Source organism: Mesoplodon bidens (assembly GCF_964165515.1).
Source record: "Mesoplodon bidens genome assembly, chromosome: 12".
Classification (NCBI taxonomy): domain Eukaryota; kingdom Metazoa; phylum Chordata; class Mammalia; order Artiodactyla; family Ziphiidae; genus Mesoplodon; species Mesoplodon bidens.
In genome coordinates, this window is record NC_138168.1 from 2,215,822 (window position 1) to 2,232,737 (window position 16,916).

The 16,916-nt window shown below is 39.3% G+C and overlaps 1 long non-coding RNA gene across 2 annotated transcripts in view; it reads right to left on the reverse strand.

Moving 5' to 3' along the window:
* Nucleotides 1–637: 637 nt before the first annotated feature.
* Nucleotides 638–16,916, reverse strand: part of LOC308626162 — a 65,712-nt gene continuing 49,433 nt past the window's right edge. Inside the window, exons 2-4 of one of the 2 annotated variants that reach the window (XR_014017209.1) lie at nt 16,091–16,158; nt 13,446–13,636; nt 638–1,273 (exon numbers count right to left, since the gene is read on the reverse strand). This is a non-coding gene — a long non-coding RNA (uncharacterized lncRNA). The remainder of the gene's footprint in view (nt 1,274–13,445; nt 13,637–16,090; nt 16,159–16,916) is intronic. The other variant, XR_014017208.1, reaches the window with a different exon arrangement.

Consider the following 16,916-nt stretch of genomic DNA (forward strand, 5'->3'; position numbering starts at 1 on the left):
TTTAGGTAATTAATACGAGCAGCAAAGCTTGAGGACTAGCCCAATAACGGGAACAAACTTATTACACACAGATAAAGTGGGGCAATTCATATGTTAAAAAGAACATGAATATATATATATATATATATATATATATATATATATATATATATATATATATATATATTTCTTTTTTTCTCTTTATTCTGTTTGTGTTTCAAATAGGCTTCTTTTTTTCTTCTGCAAAAAGCATTATTGTTGGGGCTTCCCTGGTGGCGCGGTGGTTGGGAGTCCGCCTGCCGATGCAGGGGACGCGGGGTCGTGCCCCGGTCCGGGAGGATCCCACATGCCGCGGAGCGGCTGGGCCCGTGAGCCATGGCCGCTGGGCCTGTGCGTCCGGAGCCTGCGCTCCACGGGGGGAGAGGCCACAGCAGTGAGAGGCCCGCGTAACGCAAAAAAAAAAAAAAAAGCATTATTGTTTCCATTTGGTCCAAGGCTTGGGAGAGGGCTCCAGGGCGGTTACAAAGCTGCCTAGTGGCTGCATAGCGGGGCTTCAGGCAGAAGCTTTGACGCCAGAGGGGCTCCTCAGCGGCCGCTGGACTTCAGAGACTCCTGTTTGGCTCGAGGGTGAGCCTTTTGAAGAGATACTCGCCCAGCACAGCCTGCGGACCAGCCAGCCTGCGGAGGTTGGTCAGGTGGTTGCCCATCTTCTTGATGAGTTTCAGCTGCTCCTCCAGGAAGCGGCTCTCCAGGAAGTCACAGAGGTGGGAGTCTGCGCGGGCAGGACCCAGGGTGTGCAGATCCGATAGTGCCTGGTTCAGGTTCTTCTCCCTAAGAATGGCGGCTTCCACAGTGTCCTGGGTTTTACCCCACTCATCTTGAGAAGGCTTCCGCGCATCCTGGAAGAGGGCGCGGCCGCAGCACTGGTTTTGCATTTTCAAGAGACGTTGGGCGCCCTCACACTTCTCCTTAGCCAGGTGGCGAAAAATGTGGCCCCCACTGTCCAGAGTCCCATTGTTGCTGTCGAAATAGAAGCTCAGAGAGAGGTAAGTGTCCACAGATGCATGTTAACAGGCGGTGGACGGCGGCCTCCACCTCGATGGAATAATTCTGACGAACCTGGGAACTCGTGGTTGATCAGTGATAAGGAGCTAAGCTCAAAAAACGGTGTTGGCCTGTCCTGGAGGCTGAGGATAGCTGAGTGGCTGATTCCAAAGGTTGCGACAGGAAGAAAGGCTGGACGGTTGTCGGGGGCTGGAGCAAGGAGCGTCCCTGGGTCTGTTCATTCCAAACACTGTTGAAGCAAAAGGCAGATCTGCAGGACTGCCAAGCACACTGCCTCAAATAGGCTTTGATACAAGTGAACAAGAAGTCCAAGCAAGGACAAAACTTACCCTTCCCCCCACCAAAATAGCTGGCGATACTAGAAGCTAGATCTGGGTAGGGATTCTTCCATTACTTTCTTAACATTCCAAGCCACTAGAGCAGTGGTTCTCAAAGTATGGTCACCTTGTAACCGAGCAGTACCCTATGGGGCCTTCCTAGGACAGACCCATCCCCCATAGCCTCTGCTGTAGTTCCTCTCTGAAGTACTCAGATAATAGTATCTCAGGCATATTTCTGGAGTTTTCAGATGCTAAAAACCACCAGCCAATGGAAGAAATGAACTCCTTGATGATCATGAGCACGTAGCCCCCAGACCTTCTGGCACCTAAGGATGGATAATGTTGCCTGTCCTGTGGCCTCAACATCAACCAATCAGAGGATTGTGCATGAGATGATCACATTCCCTGGGACGTCCCTCCCTCACATGACCTTTAAAAATGCTTTGCTGAAATCCTTTGGAGATTTCAGGGTGTTTTGGAACACGGGCCACCCCTCTCCTTGCTCGATCCCGCAATAAACCTTTCTCTGCTCCAGACTCCAACCTTTAGGTTTGTTTGGCCTCACTGTGCTTTAGACACACGAACCTGCATTCAGTAACAACCTGACCAGCTTTACCAGCTTCCCCTGATAATATGTCATATATTCAAGTTTTAGGGCTCTGTCCCAGCCCTATGGAATCAGCAACTCTGGTGGGGCTCAGTGATCTCTGTTATAACAGGCCCTCCAGATGATTTTTATTCACCTTAAAGTTTGAAAATATCTGCATTGTCAGCTAGCCAAAGCGTCCACCAGCAGGTTAAGGGGAGTGGCGCCTGGAAAAGATAGGGAGTAGCCAAGGCAAGTACAGCAGCATTTGCCGTGGTAGTAATGGAGAATGCCTTTTCTCCACTGGTTGGCACAGACTAGTATCTGGGAGCAGTGGCAGGGTTATTTAGGATGCTTACATTTCAATGTAGAGTGACCTCTGTCCTGGTTTGCCAGGGACTTCCCCTGTGTGAGCACTTAAAATCTCATCCTGGCAAACCCCTTAGCCCTGGATTTGAAAAACTTAGGGAATAACATGAAATTTAGGGGAAACATGATCTAGGTTTTGGGCAAGTCACAAGTGCTAATTAAAGCTAAGCAAGTGTGGACAGCATCTAGCCTTCTTTACCCAGTTGCGGCCGGGGGGTAAATCTGATTGGGTGAAAGGACTTATTGTTAAGAAATCTTTGTAGAAACATCCCCTTCTGCTTATGCCGCTGGTTCTCAGTTCTGGCTAGACATTGGCATCGTCTGAGGAGATTTAAAATGATTTTATTGGTTTAGGATGCCCAACTGTTGGTGTGAGGGTTTTTAAAAAGTGCTTCAGATGATTCTAATGTGCAGCCAAATTTAGGTGCCACTGCTTAAGCTTTTGAACCGCAGCTACATATTTTCACCTCATCTTCCTATGAGAATATCCAACTGTAGTTGGTTTCTTTTTTTTCTTTTTCTTTTTTTAACTGCCTTATTATAAGATTTACTGTCTTAAATAAGATTGAATGTACAGAAAATCCTGCTAGTCCATCTGGTATAGCTGGATCCTTAGAATAATATCGTTAAGATATATACCATTTAAGTATTGTGACTGGTCTTTTTAAAATTAACATATGCATTGAATTAGTACCATCTGTTTTGAAGTTGTCATGTTGGGGACCTATACCTCTAATCTGCTGCCATTGCTAAATATCTGGACACCTCTTATTAGAAATTACTTTTAAACATCTTTAGGGATTAAAACCAAGATTGCTGTATTATTTGTACTGGGACCACAAAAACCTCACAAAGATCCCCCGCTGTACCATCTACCCCCATCTTTAACCCTTGGCAACTTCTAATCTGTTCTCCATCTCCACAGTTTTGTTATTTTAAGAATAATGTGTAAACATCATCATGAATTACTTAATATTCGGAGATTGGCTTTAAAACATTTTTCCCTTGGCATCATTCCCTTGAAGTTCATTTCAATTTTTGCATATATTAATAATTTGTTCCTTTTTGTTGCTCGGTAGTATTCAGTCATAAGATTTTATCACAATTTGTTTCAACATTCATCCATTGAAAGACATTTGGGTAGTTGCCAGTTTTTGGCTGTTATAAATAAAACTGCTATGAACATTGACGTGTAAGTTTCTGTGGGAACTTAATTAAGTTTTTGTTTCTTTTGGATAAATGCTCAAGAGTACAATTACTGCGTTGTAGGGTGAATCTAATTTTAAGATTAAAAGAGACTGTCAAGCTGTTTCTCCGAGTGGCTAAACCATTTTATTTTCCCACCAGTGATGTGATATAATTTTTCTATGTACTCACCAGCATTTGATGTTGTCACGATACTTTAATTTTAGTTATTCTCTGATATCTCATTATGGTTGTAATTTGCATTTCCCCAATGGCTAATCATGTTGAGCATCTTTTCATGTGCTTCTTTGCCATGTGTATATTCTCTTCCATGAAGTGTCTGTTCCTGTCTTCTGCCTATTTTCTAGTTGGATTTTTTAAAGTTTTTTGGAGAGTTCTTTGTATATTATAGATACAAGTCATTTGTCTCATATTGGATTTTCAAATATGTTTTCCCACTGTGTAATTTGAGTTTTCATCCACTTAAAATGATCTTCTATGAAGCATTTTTAACTCATTTTGATGAGATCCAACTTATCAGTTTTTGCTTTTATTGATCATACTTTCGGCTCAAGTCTAAGAATTATTCACCTAGTTCTAGATGCCAAAGATTTTCTCCTATTTTTTTTCTAAAAATGTCCTGCTTTTACATTTAAGTTTATGATCCGCTTTGATTTAATTTTTGTGTAAGGTGTGGAGGTTTAGGTTAAGGTTCATTTTTTGTTTGTTTGTTTTTGTCGAGGGATGTCCAACTGTTTCAGTACCATTTTTTGAAAAGTCTATTCTTCCTTGATAGCTTTCGCACTGCTGTCAAAAACAAGTTACATGTATTTATGTCAGTCTATTTCTGGGTTCTCTATTCCATTCCATTGATCTGTGTATCTACCCTCCATCAAGATTGCAAAATCTTGAAATTGGGTAGATTAATTCCTCCCGTTTTAATCTTCCTTTACAAATTGTTTTAGCTATTCTTCAGCCTCTTCTTACCATATAAATCTTAGAATAAGCTTGTCTATATCCACAAAAACCTTGAGGGCATTTTAAGAGTAATTATGTTAAGCCTCTTAACTTGGGGAGAATTGACATCTTTATTATGTTGTGTTTTCTAATCCATGAACAAGGTATGTCTCCCTATTTGGGGGGGACTTTTAAATTTTTCTTCATCAGCATTTTGTAATTTTCAGTATAGAGGTCCTATAAATGTCTTATTGGGCTTATATTTAAGTATTTATTTAGGTCCGTTGTAAATGGCATCACATATTTTTATTTAAGCTTCTACACATTTGTTATTAATATATAATTTGATAAAATTGTGTTGATCTTGTACTCTAAAACATTTACAAACTAATATGGTTTCTCAAGCTTTTTGTGGATTCCTTGGTATTTTCTCCATTTAGATTATCATCTCATCTTCAGATACAGAGAGTTTTACTTTTCCTTAGGCAATATAATAGGATATATTACTATTCAACATTCAGTAGGCTATATTCCTTCCTATTCAACGTAGTAGGAATAGTCCTTTTATCTTTTAAATAAACGTTTTAAAAATTTAACTTTTAAATTTATGTATTTATTTATTTTTGCTTTATTTTCTTAGTAGAACCTCCATTAATATATTTAATAAAAGTGGTGAGAGCAGATATCGGTGCCTTGTTTCTGATGTTACAGAGAAAGCATTCAGTCTTTCACAGTGAAATATAATGTCGGTATAGGCTGTTTGTAGATCCTCTTTATGAGTTTCAGTATGTTCCTTTTCTATTCCTAGTTTGATTGGAGTTTTTTTTTCTTCTTTTTAAAAATTTTTTATTATTATTTTTTTACAACTTTATTGGAGTATAATTGCTTCACAATGGTGTGTTAGTTTCTGCTTTATAACAAAGTGAATCAGTTATACATATACATCTGTTCCCATATCCCTTCCCTCTTGAGTCTCTCTCCCTCCCACCCTCCCTCTCCTATCCCTCCAGGCGGTCACAAAGCACCGATCTGATCTCCCTGTGCTATGTGGCTGCTTCCCACTAGCTATCTACCTTATGTTTGGTAGTGTATATATGTCCATGCCTCTCTCTCGCTTTGTCACAGCTTACCCTTTCCCCTCCCCATATCCTCAAGTCCATTCACAAGTAGGTCTGTGTCTTTATTCCTATTTTACCCCTAGGTTCTTCATGACATTTGTTTTTTCTTAAATTCCATATATATGTGTTAGCATACAGTATTTGTCTTTCTCTTTCTGACTTACTTCACTCTGTGTGACAGACTCTAGGTCTATCCACCTCATTACAAATAGCTCAATTTCGTTTCTTTTTATGGCTGAGTAATATTTCATTGTATATATGTGCCAAATCATGAATGGGATTGGACTTTGTCAAATGGTTTCTCTGCATTAATGGATAGGATCACATGACTTTTCCCCCTTAATCTATTGGATATGGTAGATTACATTGTTTGATTTTCAAATATTTAACCAATTTTGCATAACTGGAATAAATACCACCTATCATGGTATATTATTCTTTTTATATATTTCTGGATTTAATTTGCTAATATCTGGCTGAGGATTTTTACAGGCAATTTCATAAAACATATTGGTCTGTAGTTTTCTTCTTTCTATACTATTCCTGTGTGGTTTTGGTATCAAGGTAATACTGGCTTCATAAAATTAATTAGGAACTGTTCCCTCTACTTCTATTTCTTATCAAATCATGTAAAATTGGTTTTAATTCTTTAAGTCTTGGGTAAAAGTGAAACATCTAAGCCTGAATATTTCTTATGGGAGTTTTTAAATGAAAAATCAGTGTTTCTAATGGTTACAGGAAAATTGAGATTATCTATTTCATTTTGGCTGAGTTTTGGTAGTTTTGTGTGTAGAAGCATTGGCCCATTTCATCTACATTTTTGAATTTATAGTGTAGACTTGTTCATAATAACTTGTCCCTTATTAACCTGCAGGATATGTCATGGTATCCCTGGTTGCATTTCTGATAGCTGTGATTTGTGCCATCTCTCTTTTTACCTTTATCAGTCTTGCTAGATCTTTATTGATTAAATTGTTTATTTCCAAGAACCAGCCTTTTGTTTCATTGATTCCCCCCCCCCATTTTCCTGTTTTCAGTTTCATGGACTTCTGTTACATCTTCATTATTTCCTTCTTTCTGCTTGTTTAGGGTTTTTTCCTATTCCTTTTTTACTATTGTAATATAGAAAATTAGATTATTGCTTTGAAATATTTTCTTTCCCAATTTAGTTCTATAAACTTCCCTTTTAGCATAACTTTCACTTCATTCCACAAACTTTGATCTGTTATATCTCCATTTTCTTTTATTCTATGCATTAAAATATTTTTCCTCGATGCCGTCTTTTTTACCCATGAGTTATTTGGAATTGTGATGTTTAGTTTTCATGTGATTGAAGATTCTCCTGTTCTCTTTCTGTTATTGATTTCTAGTCTGATTCCATTATGGCTAGAGAACATACTCTGTATGATTTTAATTCTTTTTAATCTGCTAATGTTTTTTTATCGCCCAGTATATGGTATATGAGTGAATGTTCCACGGACACTTGAATATGTATTCCGCTCTTATTGACTGTGTTCTTTAAATGTCAGTTATGTCCTGTTGATTGATGATGTTTTCAGTTCTTCCATATCCTTGCTGATTTTTCTGTCTGGTAGTTCTATAAATTGCTGTGTTGAAGTCTCAAATAATAATTGCGGATTTAAAATTTTCCCCTTTTACTACCTTTTTCAGTGTTTGCTTCATGTATTTTAAAGTTCTGTTGTTTGGTGCACACACATTTAGTATCACTAGGTCATCTAGGTGCATTATTCCTGTTATCTTTATGTAATGACCCTGTTTACCCCTAATAATTTCCTTTGCTCTGAAATCTACTTTATCTGATATTAATTTAGCCATTCCTGCTTTTTCTGATTAACGTTCACATGATATATCATTTTCATCCTTTTACTCTGAACTACCTATATCATGATGTTTAAAGTAAGCTTTTTATAGACAGTATATAGTTGGATCATGCTTGTGATTTTTTAATCTACTCTTCCAATCTCTGTCTTTGACTTGGTTATTTAGATCATTTACAGTTAATGTAATTATTGCTATGTTAAAGATTAGGTCTACCATTTTATTTTTTGTTTTGTCTTTTATCTTAGTTTCTCAATCTTGTTTTTCTCTTATTTTGCCTTCTTGTGGGTTACTTAAACATTTTTTAATAAGCCCATTTTAATTTAATTTATTTATAATCATTTGTGTATACTGTTTGTATAGTTTTCTTAGTGGTTGCTTTTGGCATTACAGTATACATATGTAACTTATCATAGTCTACTGGAATCAGTGTTTTATTACTTCAAGTGAAGTTTCAAAATTTTACTTCCATTTAGGTCTCTTAATATTCCCCAGTTTTAAAGTATGATTTTCTGTAGTATTTCCTTTCTCTACATTGAGAACCACATCACATGATGTCATAATTTTTGCTTTGACCATCATATAGTATTTAAGAAACTCACGAGGCTAATGATAGTCTCTTCTATTTACCCCATTTGTTTTCACCCATTCCATTGTTCCCCTTTTCTTTCTGAAGTTCCCAGTGTTCTGTTTCTGTTTTCTTATGTTTTCATAAGTGTAGGTGATATCTGGTCTTTCCAGTGCCATTGGATATGAGTTTCAGGAAACCCTGAGCCTGGCTCACTTAATACTGCTGAGTTGGACGGTTTGTATATGTGGGGCCTGTTGGCTCAGCAGATGCTAGCAGACTAGACTAATGTTGATGGGACTAGGGCCACAGGAGGATGGGTTCCCATTCAGGCTATGCTGCTGCTACAGTAGATCAAGTGCCCCTCTACTCCAAGTGTGGGGCAGTGACCTGCTGCCGTCACTGCTTTGTAATATGCTGCTTTTGCCTCAGGTGTGTGGTGGGATCCCTTGGAAGCTGCTGCTGTTGCTGTCAATCACAATGTTAAATTCATTTCAGAAATACTTAAGTATAAATATAGAGCCTGGCTCTTGTAGAACCTCTGTATTTGTTTTTTTATTGCTTTCATACAAATTACCCAAAATTTAGTGACTCAAAACAAGGTAAATTTATTACCTTACAAGTCTGACATTGGTCTCAATTGAGTAAAGTAAAAGTGTTGGCAGGATCGACAGAAGAATGGATAAAGATGTGGCACATGGATTCCCTGGTGGCGCAGTGGTTGGGAGTCTGCCTGCTAATGCAGGGGACAGGGGTCCTGCCCCGCTCCAGGAAGATCCCACATGCTGCGGAGTGGCTGGGCCCATAATCCATGGCTGCTGAGCCGGCACGTTCGGAGCCTGTGCTCCGCAACGGGAGAGGCCGCAACAGTGAGAAGCCCACGTACTGAAAAAAAAAAAAATGTGGCCCATATATACAATGGAATATTACTCAGCCATAAAAAGAAATGAAATTGAGTTATTTGTAGTGAGGTGGGTTGACCTAGAGAGTGTCATACAGAGTGAAGTAAGTCAGAAAGGGAAAAACAAATACCATATGCTAACACATATATATGGAATATAAAAAAATGGTTATGAAGAACCTAGGGGCAGGGCAGGAATAAAGATGCAGCCATAGAGAGTGGACTTGAGGACACAGGGAGGGGGAAGGGTAATCTGCGATGAAGTGAGAGAGTGGCATGGACATATATACACTACCAAATGTAAAATAGATAGCTAGTGGGAAGTAGCCACAAAGCACAGGGAGATCTGCTCTGTGCTTTGTGTCCACCTAGAGGGTTGGGATAGGGAAGGGAGGGTGGTAGGGAGACGCAAGAGGGACAGGATGTGGGGATATATGTATATGTATAGCTGATTCATTTTGTTATGAAGCAGAAACTAACACACCATTGTAAACCAATTATACTCCAATATAGATGTTTAAAAAAGAAAAAAAAAAGTGTTGGCAGAGCTACATTCTTTTCTGGAGGCTCTTAGGGGTGTTTCTGTTCCCTGGACTTTATCTGCTTCCAGCGGTCACTTGTAGTCCTTGACTCAGAGTCCCCTTTCTCCACCTACAAAACCCAAAATGTTGCATCACTCTGATTCTGGTTCTATTAGGACATCTCTCTCTTTCGCTTTCTAAAGTTGGGAATGGTTTTCTGCTTTTAAGGACTCATGGAATTAGATTTGTTCCATGAGTTAATTCAGGATAATCTTTCTATCTTAAGGTCTATAACTTCAGTCATATCTGCAAAGTCCTCTTCACCATGTAAGTTAACATATTAATAGGTTCCAGGGATTAGGGTGAGGGCATTTTTAGGAGCCATTATGCTGCCTACCACACACTTAACAAGTGACCTTGAGAAAATGACTGAGATTTTTAAAGCCTTACTTTCCTCAAACATAAAATGGAAAGAAAGATAACTAGTTAATATCATGAAAGTGAAACAGTATATATGAAATCAACTAACTCAGAAAATAAGATTTCTTCTTTTTCTTTATGATTTACATGATTCTCAGAGTTCAGTTACTTGAAGAGTTACATTTTTTTAAACAGAACTAAGGAATTTGAGGGTTCAGGTGCTGTAAGATTGTCTGAATTACCTGAGTAACAATTAGCTAAGCACAGGTGTAAAGCATTTGATTTACACCCTAGTGTTTTTTATCTTCTCATCCCACTAAATGCATATCCCTTGTCTAGCTCCAGCCAGTAGAGTCAGAGCTTGTTTTACTGTTTAACTAAAGTTCAATTTAAATTCCCTCTACATCTCCAGATTCTCAGCCCTGGTTGCACATTATAATCACCTGGGGAGATTTCAAGAACTACTGATGTCAAATTTCTACCTATCATGGATATTTGAGGAGGGACCTGGAATGAAATGCTCTAGCTTATGGTTTTTGGAGCCAAATCATCTTTCTACAGATACTGTAGAAAGTATCTTCTAGGTATGAAAATAGTTCAGATAAGTCAAATTTCTCGGTAAAAGATGACAAAACTATGGCTTAGGTGGTAAATTTTCCATGTCAATTTGTCTGGACCACCATGCCCAGTTATTTGGTCAAATATTATTCTGGATATTTCTGTGATGACGTTTTTGTGTTTTTTAATTTTTTATTATTTATTTATTTATTTATTTATTTATATTTTTGGCTGTGTTGGGTCTTCGTTGCTGCACGTGGGCTTTCTGTATTTGTAGCAAGCGAGGGCCACTCTTCGTTGTGTTGCACGGGCTTCTCATTGCAATGCCTTCTCTTGTTGCAGAGCATAGGCTCTAGGTGCATGGGCTCAGTAGCTGTGGTGCATGGGCTTATTTGCTCCACGGCATGTGGGATCTTCCCAGACCAGGGCTCAAACCCGTGTCCCCTGCTTTGGCAGGTGGATCCTTAACCACTGTTCCACCAGGGTAGTCCCTGTGATGGAGTTTTTGGATGAAATTCATATTTAAATTGGTGGTGGACTTTGAGTAAAGCAGATTATCCTCCATAATATGGGTGGGCCTCATCCAATCAGTTAAAGCTCTTAATAAAACAAAGACTGACTTCCCTGTTGCAAAAAGGAATTCTGCCAGAAGACTTACAGAAATTGAACTGCAACTCTTCCTAGAGTCTCTAGACAGCCTAACCTGCAGATTTTGAATTTACCAAGCCTCTATTATTGTGTGAACCAGTTGTTTAAAATCTCTCTCTCTTTCTTTATCTTTATATAGATATGGATATAGATATAAGTATCAATATCAATATCTAGATCTACATCTATCAATATATATGGGCACATTGTATACACCTGCTGTTGGTTCTGTTTTTCTGGAGAAGCTTGACTAATATAGTGGCCCATATAAATAAAAGGATGGACCCAAGTTCACCCAGGTAGAAAGTAGTACAATGAGAACTGGAACTTAAGGCCTCATGACTCATTCAGCTGTGAACACTGACCCAGAACTGGGGTCCGCAAACTCTGGCCCACTGATCAGATCTCGCTTGACTCCTGGTTTTGTACATAATGTTTTGCTTGAACACAGCCGCACCCATTCATTAACGTATTGTGCATGGCGGTTTCTGTGCTACAGCAGCAGATGGGCAGTTGCAACGGAGATGTATGGTACACAAAATCCAAAATATTTCCTATCTGACCCTTTACAGAAAAGATCTGCTGACCCTTGCTCTAGGATGCCATCTGTTTTCTTATAGCACTGAGGAGAATAATTCATGCACATTGTGATCGATTGTTAATCTCATGTCCTCCTTAGGTCAAAGATCTCTCAAGTGCTCACCCTTGCAATAGCCAGCTTGGGGAGCACTGTCTGAGGATGCAGAAATATTTCTTGCCAGGTCTTTCCAATCCACACTGCTCCCTGACTATGGTTCTTAAAACCTATTTTTTAGAAAAAATTTTATTGGAGTATAGTTGATTTACAGAGTTGTTAGTTTCAGGTGTACAGCAAAGTGAATCAGTTATACATATACATATACCCACTTTTTCTTTTTTTTTTTTGCAGCATCTGGGCCTCTCACTGTTGTGGCCTCTCCCGTTGTGGAGCACACTCTTCGGACGCGCAGGCTCAGCGGCCTTGGCTCACGGGCCCAGCCGCTCTGAGGCATGTGGAATCTTCCCGGACTGTGGCACAAACCCGTGTCCCCTGCCTCGGCAGGCAGACTCTCAACCACTGCGTCACCAGGGAAGCCCCACTTTTATTTTTTTTTAGAGTCGTTTCCAAATAGCCCATTACAGAATATTGAGTGAAGTTTCCTGTGCTAATAAGAAGAGCAGGTTCTTATTAGTTATCCATTTTATGTAGAGTAGTGTGTATATTTCAGTCCCAATCTTCCAGTTTAGCCTCCCCTCCACAATCCCCTGGTAACCCTAAGTTTGTTTTCTACATCCGTGCCTCTACTTCTAAAACCTGTCTATTTTAACCAACTACCACTCATTGCTTACTGTCTCTGTCTTCATGTACTTGATAATAAATCTACTTCTTATTCTATCCTGGATGACATGTTCCAAGGACTGAGATAATACCTTATTCTACATAACTTGTCCTTGATATTGTCTATCTTGGGGTCTTCATCTATGTCCCACAGAAGACAGTCACACTCTGTCTTCTAGTACTATTAATAATACCACATTTTAGGGCATGAATTTGACCCAATGCACTGAAGTATCCTTTTAGAAGCTGTATGCAACCTGTCACTGGGTTTTAGCACAGGGGTAGAACTCAGATTAGTGTTCATATTTAAACAAATCTACTTGACCAGAAACCTTTTGTCTCACCATTTATTTTATTACACAAATAACTTCTGTCTTTGCATCTATGATGTAAATATTTTTAATTTCCTAAATTATCTGAAAAATTATTTAGAGCTTCTGTTTCAATAGGCATTGGAATTGCTGTGTTACGACTATTTCATTATTTTATTTCCAAATGTTAAGGTAGCCTTCAAGCTTTGGCCAAGAGTAGACAGGAAAGGGTTTAAAAAGAAATGAACAGTGGGAAAGATTTCTGATGCAAGGGAGACTTAATAAAGGTTTGATTTTGACTCAATAATTTATAATAAAAGTTTGATTTTGAATCAATAATTTATGTCATTGCAAAATAGCTCCCTGGTAAACTTCCACTCTTTGGTCATCATTAAGTACAGAAATTAATAATCAAAATATGCAGTGATCGTCTTCATTTTCTTTTTTTTTTTTTTTTTTTTTTTGCGGTACGCGGGCCTCCCACTGTCGTGGCCTCTCCCTTTGCGGAGCACAGGCTCTGCGGCTATGGTTCACGGGCCCAGCCACTCCACGGCATGCGGGATCTTCCCAGGCCGGGGCACGAACCCACGTCCCCTGCATCGGCAGGCGGACTCTCAACCACTGCGCCACCAGGGAAGCCCCTATTTTCTACAAACAAACCTGTATCTAGATGAGAGGAGAATTCATTTCATCACTCAGGCTCTGGACTTACGACTCCAAGTCCTGTCTTCTTTCAACCATACCTGCTAAGTTTCTGTCTAACTACTTGAGCATGAGGTGATGGCTTCAGCATTCATCCCCTTCCTCAGTATATAGCTTGGTGACCATGAGTAAGCGATCTAAAACTTGAGAACTCGGGTTCAAATCTTGACTCTAAAATTTACTTGTTGAGTTCTCTTGAACATGTTATCTGTTTTTGCCTCAGTTTTCTCATCTATAAAATAGAGATAACATTACTTCTCTCAGCGAGTTGTTATAAGGGTTAAAAGAGAAAATTCATACAATGCAAGAATTTATCAGTTCTTGGAACACAATAAATACCGAAAAGAAATGTTAGCCATTATCAAGGGCCCCTCATTTTATGGATAATATAGATTAGTTTATATAGGTCTAATATTTACATATACATAAACATTTTGTACCTCTGTGTGTGTACGTTCTTCTTAGAAATTGAGCAGTCAATATTCACATCTAAAAGTATGTGCTCTGTGAAATGTAGATCTCCTGTGTACACAGTGCTCCAGTTGTCTATTGCTACATAATAAAGAAGTCCAAACTTAGTGGTGAAACAAACAAACATTTTAACATGTGCTCAGATTCTGTGGGTCAGCAGTTCAAAGAGTACACAGAGGAGATGGCTTGTCTCTACTCCATGACTGATATCTGAAACCTCAGCTCATGAGGATTCAAATGGCTGGGGCTGGAATCATCTAGATAATTTTAATTCCCATGTCTGGCTCTTGAGATGGGATGACTTGAAGACTGGGCCCAACAAGGACTGTTGCCTGGAGTGCCTATAGATGGCTGCCCATGTGGCTTGGACTTCTCATAACGTGGTAGTTAGGATTCAAGATAGATATCCCAAGAATGAGTGTCCAGAGTCAAAGCATTCCACGAGAATCATGCAAAAGCTGCATGACCTTTTATGATCTAGTCCTAGATGCTACAAAGCATCACTTTCATTATATAGTATTGCAGCCATTGGGGACCTTTTTCCATAAAGTGTCAGACCCTCAATATTTTAGGCTTTACAAGCCATACTGTCTCTTTTGCAACTACTTAGCTCCGCTGCTGTGATGTGAAAACAGACAGAAACAATACATATACTGAGGAACATGGCTGTGTTCCAATAAGGCTTCATTTGTAAAAGCGGGTAGAGGGCTAGAGTTGGCCCGCCAGCCATAATTTACTGACCCCTGCTCTATTGTTTGAAGCCATGGAAAGCCTGCCTAAATTCAAGGGAAAATGGCCCCATCTGGATGCGAAGAATGGCAACGAATCTGAGACCCTGTATTAAAACCACTACATAAGGGGATCTGTCTGCATACCTTGTTTCTCCCATGTAAGGTGGATATGAGGTATTGGGACATGTTACATCTCTGTAAGCCTGGGTCAAGGTCAAAGTTGGAATCTGAACTCAATGACCTTGATTTCTGGAATAATTGGTAACTCTAATTATGATTTCCTTACACTCCTTACCCCAATAAATTATACCACAAAAGATAGATTTCAAGTAAACAGTTGCTTTATGGCAGATTTTTATTAAGTCTCCATTGACTGAATTATTCCATTTTGGTTGGAAAGCGTGAGTTTTGTTTCTTTCCTAAAGAGATCTGCAACTTTTCAGATGTGGCATTTCACTCTACTGAGAGGGTGATGTAGGCTTTTGTAAAAGGAAAAAGCAGGGCAGGCTGAGTTCACTCAGATCCTATTAATGCTTACAGGAGTAACCGAAACTGGAATACAGGCTTCCAGGTTTTCCTGTCCTGTGCTCTTTCCGGTAGGTGCCATGGTCTGCTGGGCCTGGCAGTAATAAGTTTTGACCTTTACCTCTCTACGCTATTGTGACGTGGTTTTGGGTTTTGTTAGCTTTCTTATGAGTTTGTACTAAATTGTGTCCATAAAGTAGGCTGAATTCCTCAGGGAAGGATGATAGCTGTTAGTGTGTTATTACTGCAGATGTTGTGTTGGTTACCTTTTTTTTCTTTTCTTTTGTCCAGTTGTATCCTGAGCTTAAAAGTTATATTATCCGAAATGAAAGATGTGCATCTGGTGGAAAACACTAATTTAAGGGATGAAAATTCCTGATGATTGCTTCAGTCAACCCTTAATACACACTGAGCTTCATTAGTAAATAGACAAGTCTCAGATCTTTCCCTTGGAAGAGGTCGCATAATCAGGCTTTGTGTTGATTTTGCATTCTGTTCGTTAGAGATAGAAGAAATTAGAGTAATTGGCTGGTACAGGGAAAGCACAAAGAACTTTCTTCTATTTTTGTGATGCATCCCGTAATAAGGGCTGAAAATGAGACTGGAGGTAAGAACGTGAAACTCAGAAAAGCAAAGGAGGATATTGTTTCTTTGAAAATATTCTTTCAGTGTTGGCCCAGAAGATATATGAAGGTGAGGAAATTTTTCTTTTAAATGATGATTTTTGTGTTAACGATGTGAATGTGGAATTGGTAAGAATCAGGAAGCAAGCATCCTTTTCCAAGAAGGACTTGGGAGCAAATGAAACCATAAATACTCCCTGCTCTTGGAAACCCTTTTGGAGCAGTAATCAGAGGAGGGTAAAGGCAAAGCCTCAGGGCAGAGGTGTTCAGAGCAAAGGGATAGGAGGAGAACAAAAGGAGAGTGGATATTTTTAGAGCTGTCATTTTGAAATTTACCTGCTTCTGATTCAGTGCTGCTTTGCTACTGTGTTGGTCCAGTGGAAATCCTCAAAGCAGGAGCAGCCCTATTTTAAAATAATAAGGTTAGAGCAAGTGACTTGAATCCGGGTCTCTTTAGCTCAAGAGCAGAGGGGAGTGTGAGCAAAGAGTGAGGCCGCAAGGAATGGTTCACTGGGTACATTTTCCCCAAACCTCACTAACTGGGAGAAACTGACCACTGGATTGTGTGCCTTGAAGGAAAGCAAAAATGTTGAAAGCAAAGAGTGTGGAGCTTGTTTAGAAAGCAAGCTCTATCATCTGGTCACCTGCTGATGATAATAGCATTGGCTGAGACCTGACCATTTACAATGAAGGCACTTCTGTAGGTCATAAGTTCCAGGAGGGCCAGAACTGAGTATGTCTGTTTCAGCATTTAGCATGGTTTAGCATCTTCGAGCCCGGTACATTATTGGCATATAGTAGACTTAAAAATGAATATTTGTGGATTGTCTGAATGAGTGGATGGATGTGTGTGATTCATATCCTATTTGCAGGTCCTATGCCCTACAGTGGATTTTCAGTGTCAGATTGTGAAAGTATTTATGACGGGGATTGGCATTGTTCCCTATCTAATGGATAAAGATTACACATCAAAGGACTTTACACTGACATCCCAAAAGCCTCATAGGAACTACTTAACAAAACAATAAAATTGGATTCTGTATAATTTCTAATTTATAAGCCGGCCAGAACACTGGTATTTCAGCCAGTCCTCTGGTAGTTCCAGTGATGTCCCCTTGATCATCCAGGCATAATCAGAATGGCTTTAGGATTTGGGAGCAAA